The sequence below is a fragment of the Haliotis rubra genome, unplaced genomic scaffold (genome assembly GCF_003918875.1).
Source record: "Haliotis rubra isolate DU_JTF1 unplaced genomic scaffold, ASM391887v1 Scf1757, whole genome shotgun sequence".
NCBI lineage: Eukaryota > Metazoa > Mollusca > Gastropoda > Lepetellida > Haliotidae > Haliotis > Haliotis rubra.
The window spans coordinates 85,335-92,354 of NW_025765733.1; positions in this window are offsets into that span (position 1 = coordinate 85,335).

Here is a 7,020-nt window from a genome sequence, read left to right on the forward strand (position 1 = left end):
TACTGTACTGTACTGTACTGCATTTCCGGCTATCTGCAAAGTATCCAGCATACACGCTTTAACAAGGGCTTAATGCTTGATGCTTGCATATCCGAATGGGTATGTGTCATGGCGGTTGCATGCAAGATGATAAGGGAATTGCTACCGGATGTGAATCTGGGTTGGCATTGCAATATTAGGATGCATCCAGTACGTGGCCTGCCCATGGGTATGTCACAATCCCTAATGCATGTAGTATGGGGACCAATCAGGCTGGCAATGGCCTGATTAGGATGCATCCAGTATGAATAGGATTGATTCCGAATTAACCTGGGTTGACATTGTATAATGAGGATGCATACAGTATGGAAATTGCAAAACCGGATGGGTATCTCTCACGGCGGATATATCCAGGATTATAAGGGGGTATTTGATGCTTTATATGAATCTTGGGTGGCATTGCAGTATGAGGATGCATCCAGTGCGGCACTTGCCAAATCCGTATGGGTATCTCTCATGGCTAATGCATGCCGTATTATAAGGGGTATTAATGCTGAATGAATCTGGGGTGGCATTGCAGTATGATGATGCATCCAGTATGTGGGCCTGCCCAATAAGGATGGGTATGTGACATTCCCTAAGGCATGCCAACCCTGAACTCTTATATGCAATTTCCGGGCATACTTAACCAAATATTTCCCAAATATTCTTTCAAACATTTGTATTTTCTCAAAAAATCGGAGCTTTAAACCTGGGGGTTAGGGAATAGGGTTAGGCTAGTGTAACCCAGGGGTTAGGGTTAGGCATGGTTAGGGTTAGTGCTAGGGTGAACCCAATAGGGTCATCAGGACATGACCAAGGTCCCAGGGAATAGGGTATGGTTATGTCTATAACTCGGGTCAGGGTCAGCGCCAGTCAGGGTCAGGTTAGGTCAGGGTCAGGCCAGGTCAAGAGGTCAGGTCAGGGTCAGGAACAGGGGTCAGGTCAGGTCAGGGTCAGGGGTCAGGTCAGGCCATTCAGGTCAGGTCAGGCCAGGGTCAGGTCAGGTCAGGATGATCAGGAATAGCCAGTCCCAGGTCAGGCCAGGGCCAGGCCAGGCCAGGCCAGGTCAGGGTCAGGCCGCCAGGGTCAGGCCAGGGGCCAGGCCAGGCCAGGCCAGGCCAGGCCAGGCTCAGGCCAGGCCAGGCCAGGGCCAGGCTCAGGCCAGGGCCAGGTCAGGCCAGGCCAGGGCCAGGCCAGGTCTAGGGCCAGGCCAGGCCAGGCCAGGCTGGCCAGGCTAGTCAGGCCAGGCCAGGCTAGGCCACACAGGCCAGGCCGTTGAAAACAGGCCAGGCCAGGCCAGGCCAGGCCAGGCCAGGGCCAGGCCAGGCCCAGGCCAGATGCGAGGACGATCAGGGCAGACAACCTTTTTCGCCTTTATTTCACAAGCAGGAAATTGGCGGAGTTGTTCATACCGCAGATGTTCGAGGAGCAGTCACCGTAATTTGGTCCATTTTTAGGCATTGTTTTATCGGTTTAAGATTACGAGTTTATTCTCACGGCTTTTTTGTATATAGACGCCAACAGGACAAAAATTATTAAACCAAGACGGTCCATCCTACTAAACATGACGAGCAAATCAACAGTTGAGATCAGGTTTCAATAAGAATGGCAGATGAATTCAAGAAAGTTTATATGGTATAGGTCAGATCTTAAACTACCAAATGAACATTGAAAGCGGAACATGTTTTCTTGCGGTTACATTATTCATTAACAGTTCATAGCTCATAGCAGTTGTGAAAAGAAAGGGTATAAAATTCAACTATAGACAATCATTCAAACATCTACTTGGATTGATAGCTGATGTACCTTACACTAAAGTGGACTTAAACAATGAAATAAACTTCACAAAAGAAAAGAGCCTTAATATGACTTTAATTACAACTGCTTCAATAGCTCATGTAGGCTGACATGAAAGATTGGATGATTCATAAATAAGTGAAAATAACTGATCCATACATATGAAATTCAGACAATAAATAGGTATTGGTTTGGATGGATTGTACTGAAATGTACAAATGACAGTATTTCAACATGATGATTAAATCAGCTCAATTATAAAACATGATCACTATGTGCAGACTGAAACTCTACCACATAAGCAGGCAGTGTGACCTTCAGTGGTGGTTAGATTGACACTTACTGGATTAATAGGCAGAGCTGCTATGCAATGAGAATAAAGTAAAAAAAATAACTAAGAATGTATTGTTTCATAGTGTAAGTAAAACCAACGGATTCTGTGTTGTGTGAGGGTATGATTCATAAGTCATGTTACAGGGACAACTTTTAACTTATTGCAAAACATATATCAAACTGTCTAATGATGTGTATGTTTACAAGGTGGCATTTCAGCTTTCTTTCACTGCAATTCTGGTGTGAAAGTGTGTCAAATTGCATTTTGTAAGTTTAGATGGAGTCCTACATGAAGAAGGTAGAAAGCATAATATAGGAGCAATAAATAGGTTGTATGTTGTAGATAATATATAACCACAAGAAAACATGTTCCACTTCATGTTTCAATGTTCATTTGAAGATAGTTTAAGATCTGACCTATTACCCATATAAACTCTTGAATATGACAACTCATGTATACTTCCATTCATTGTACTGAGCCTGTCCTCAATGTTGGTCTACATAGGTGTCATGATGTACAAGTAGGATGGGCCAGTAAACTGAACTAATGGGCACTTGGTCCCTGTTTCGTAGGCGTCCTATCTACTAAAATCATCTTATATACACCAAAAAGCCATTAAATAAACTCATGTCTTAAATATTACATTAAAACAATGCCTAAAATAGGACCAAATTGCAAGTGAAAAGCTGCTCATAGCTTCGGGCAGCCATTTGCAATTGACAAAGGGAGGTAACTCCGCCAATTTCCTCTGCACTTTGTAGAGAAATAAAGGCAGAAAAAGAGAGTTGTCTGCCCCTGATCGTGAACATGTTCACTTCGCATGTCAGCCCATACCCATACCCTAACCCTAACCCTAACCCTAACCCTAACCCTAACCCTAACCCTAACCCTAACCCTAACCCTAACCCTAACTCCTAACCCTAACCCTAACTCCTAACTCCTAACCCTAACCCCTAACCCTAACCCTAACCCTAACTCCTAACCCTAACCCTAACTCCTAACCCTCCCTAACCTAACTCCTAACCTAACCCTAACCCTAACCCTAACCCTAACCCTAACTCCTAACCCTAACCCTAACCCTAACTCCTAACCCTAACCTAACCCTAACTCCTAACCCTAACCCTAACCTAACCCTAACCCTAACCCTAACCCTAACTCCTAACCCTAACCTAACCTCTAACCCTAACCCTAACTCCTAACCCTAACCTAACCCTAACCCCCTAACCCTAACTCCTAACCCTAACCCTAACCCTAACTCCTAACCCTAACCCTAACCCTAACCCTAACCTAACTCCTAACCCTAACCTAACCCTAACTCCTAACCCTAACCTAACCCTAACCCCTAACCCCTAACTCCTAACTCCTAACCCTAACTCCTAACCCTAACCTCTAACTAACCCTAACCCTAACCCTAACCCTAACCCTAACCCTAACTCCTAACCTCTAACCCTAACCTAACCCTAACCCTAACCCTAACCCTAACCCTAACCCTAACTCCTAACCTCTACAACCCTAACCCCTTAAACCCTAACCCTAACCTCAAAACCCTAACACCTAACCCTAACCCCAGAGTTACACCTAACCCTAACCCCAGAGCTACACCCAACACCTGACCCTAACCCCTAACCCCAGAGTTACACCTAACCCCTAACCCCAGAGTTACGGAACAGCACCTAACCCCTTAACCCTTACACCTAACCCTAACCCCAGAGTTACAGCACCTAACCCTAACCAGAGTTAACCTACCCTAACCCTAACCCAGAGCTACACCCAACACCTGACCCTAACCCTAACCCCAGAGTTACACCCAGCACCTAACCCCAGGGTTAGACCAAACACTAACCCCAGTCTTATACCTGACACTAACACCTCTGTATGTTTTCAGCTTGACATCGAAACATGCACCGTTTGCAGATGTTCATGAGCTTTTGGACTTATTATTCTTGTGTTTTGTGAGGCAGGTAACTAATTGCTTGTAAACACCCGTTTCAGAATCGCCGCTGCAGCATCCCATCACGACCATAACAACAAGCCATCCGGGCCATCACCTACAAAGTGCCGTGCTGTGAACAAGTACACCAGCTCCAAGAAGAAAGTTCACCTGAGCTTCTACTAACACATACAACGGTCCTTTTCAGGACCACCCAAATAAAACAAAAGAATACTTGAAACGTTCATGAATGAATGAATGAATGACAGAATGAGTGGGTGTTCATAATAAATTCATTATAATAGGATCGGCAATGGACCTGAACACACAGTCGACCCAGTGACTGATTGTCATCTTGCTCACACGGGCTTTGTAGCTGTTGTCACATTATCCCTGGCCGTCCAGAAGCAGTAGACCAAACACCAACCCCAGGGTAAAATCCAGCACTAACCGCAGAGTTACACCCAGCACCTAACCCCTAACCCTGAGATTCAACCCCAGAGTTACACCAAACACTTAACCCTGACCCTGAGACTAACCCCAGAGTTACACCTAACTCCCTAACCCCAGAGTTACACCCAGTACCTAACCCTGAGACTAACCCCAGAGTTACACCTGACCCTAACCCCTGACCCAACACTAACCCCAGTCTTATACCCAACCCTAACCCCACTGTATGTTTTCAGCTTGACATCAAACATGCACCGTTTGCACTGATGTTCAGGAGCTTTTTGACTTATTATTCTCGTGTGTTTTGTGGGGCGGGTAACTCATTGCTGTTGACATGTAAACACCTGTTTCAGTGGGAGACATGGCAGCAAGAGAGAGCTACAGAAAGAGAGGTTTACTGATCCAGCGATCGCCTGGAAACAGGGGCTGTACTGAGATGTTGCCTCTGCTTTGTGAACCATATCTTCGAGAGAATCGCCCGCTGCAGCATCCCGCCACGACCATAACAACATCACCTACAAAGTGCCGTGCTGTGAACAAGTACACCAGCTCAAGAAGAAAGTTCACCAGAGCCGCATATAATTACTTACAGACAACGGTCCTTTCAGGACCACCCAAATAGAACAAAAGATTACTTGAAACGTTGATGAATGACTGAATGAATGGCAGAATGAATGAATGAATGGCAGAATGAATGAATGGCAGAATGAGTGGGTGTTCATAATAAATTCATTATGATAAGATCTGGCAATGGACCTGAAGACACAGTCGATTCCACACCTTTACATGGTGAGCGTAAGAATAGGTAGTACCTAATGTATAATAAAAGGCACTTCAAACCAATATATGGAATAGGTACTACACACAAGGGACAGTGTGTGGCCTGGCCGTTAGCCTGTACTGCGGGCACCCTGCAAACTCTGATAAGACCGTACGAGTTGTTCCCCTTTGACCATGGCGCGGAACAATAGCATTCATGCGGGGTATTTTCAGCTTCCCAGCCAACGACTGGCCGAATACACATTTCCCATGGCTTTTAAACATACAGTACAAATCCGACTGGTAATACACAGTACGAGCCATCTTGTGGGAAAAGGGGCGATAGCACTTATCCTAGGTGGGGAAAAGGGGGCGATAGCAGTTGCTATATGTTGCTTTAAAAGAGCACAGAAGTAGTCTATGTTGATGCTCGGCGGAGGTCGTATAATTATGAACGTACGCTAACCATACTCGGCACATTTATGACTGCAGATGCCATAAGACAATGTCACGCCAAAACATGAATCGGATACACTTATAGGGTCAGACGATACAGAGTTTTCAGGATACTACCGTCATGACGCATCGGCTTCCAAATAGCGCAGACATGGTCCATGCACATGATCGACGGAGGTCGTATGATTATGGGTGCACGGCTACGCCGTTTTGCACATCCCTGCAGATGCCATCAGGCAATAACATATGTAAATATCCATCTGATACACCCATAGGCTCGGGCGACACGGCGTTTATCAATCAACCATACTACTGTCGCCCGAGGAACCGTGGATTTGCTTTCAAGTCACGCAGAAACACCCCCCACGTACAGGGCTCGACGGAGGTGCTGTATTTATGGACGCACACCGGCCATACTTGGTACACGACTACACCTGCCATCCAACAACATCGCATCCAAATATCAATCGGATACACGTACATGCTCGGACGATACAGAGATGTTAGGGATACCACTGTGGCATGAGCAGTGCATGAAGCGCCGTACAATCACACGGCGACAAGCATGCACGAGTGCTTCCCCTTTGACCGTAGATTTGGATTTTGCTGGCTGATGTTATAGCGTTCGGTACCACCACTCTACACGTTCTTTGCAGATAGGATTCGTGGCAGTAGCATGACTATGGGAGAGGAGAGGCAAGGCTAGGCTTGCGATCATGGCATTTGTAATCGTAAAATGGCTGAATGAAAGTAAGCCTGACAGAATGAATGAATGAATGAATGAATGAATGAATGAATGAAAGGGGTTGCTCATAAAGCCGTTCGCGTGTGCGTGTGTCTGTGTGTGTGTGCGTTTGAATGGTGTGTTTAGGGGCCCCAATGCCTCTGTTTTCAGCCCTCTCACCCTGACGAAGTCTGGCTGATTCAGAACGCTAACTGTCTTGACCCTACACCCGCAGAACGGCTGAGATGCAGCCTTTTAAAGAGAGGCACTATTTCTTCTCCGGAACTTCTTAAAAGGTGCATGACCCCCCGCGATCCCTACTGCATCCGAGGGTCACGCTCTCTTGCCGAGATGCGCTCTACCGTAGCTTTTTGTCGAAAACCTGTTCTTCTGGCTCCCTTTGCACACGAGCATTTCTAGCCAGACAGCCAGCCAGACAGACAGACAGACAGACAGACAGACCTATACGTGTACTATACATGATACCACTAAAGCCAAGGACCCCACGTCGTGGCATTGCTTGCTTGCTTGCAACTCTGGGTTTGTGCT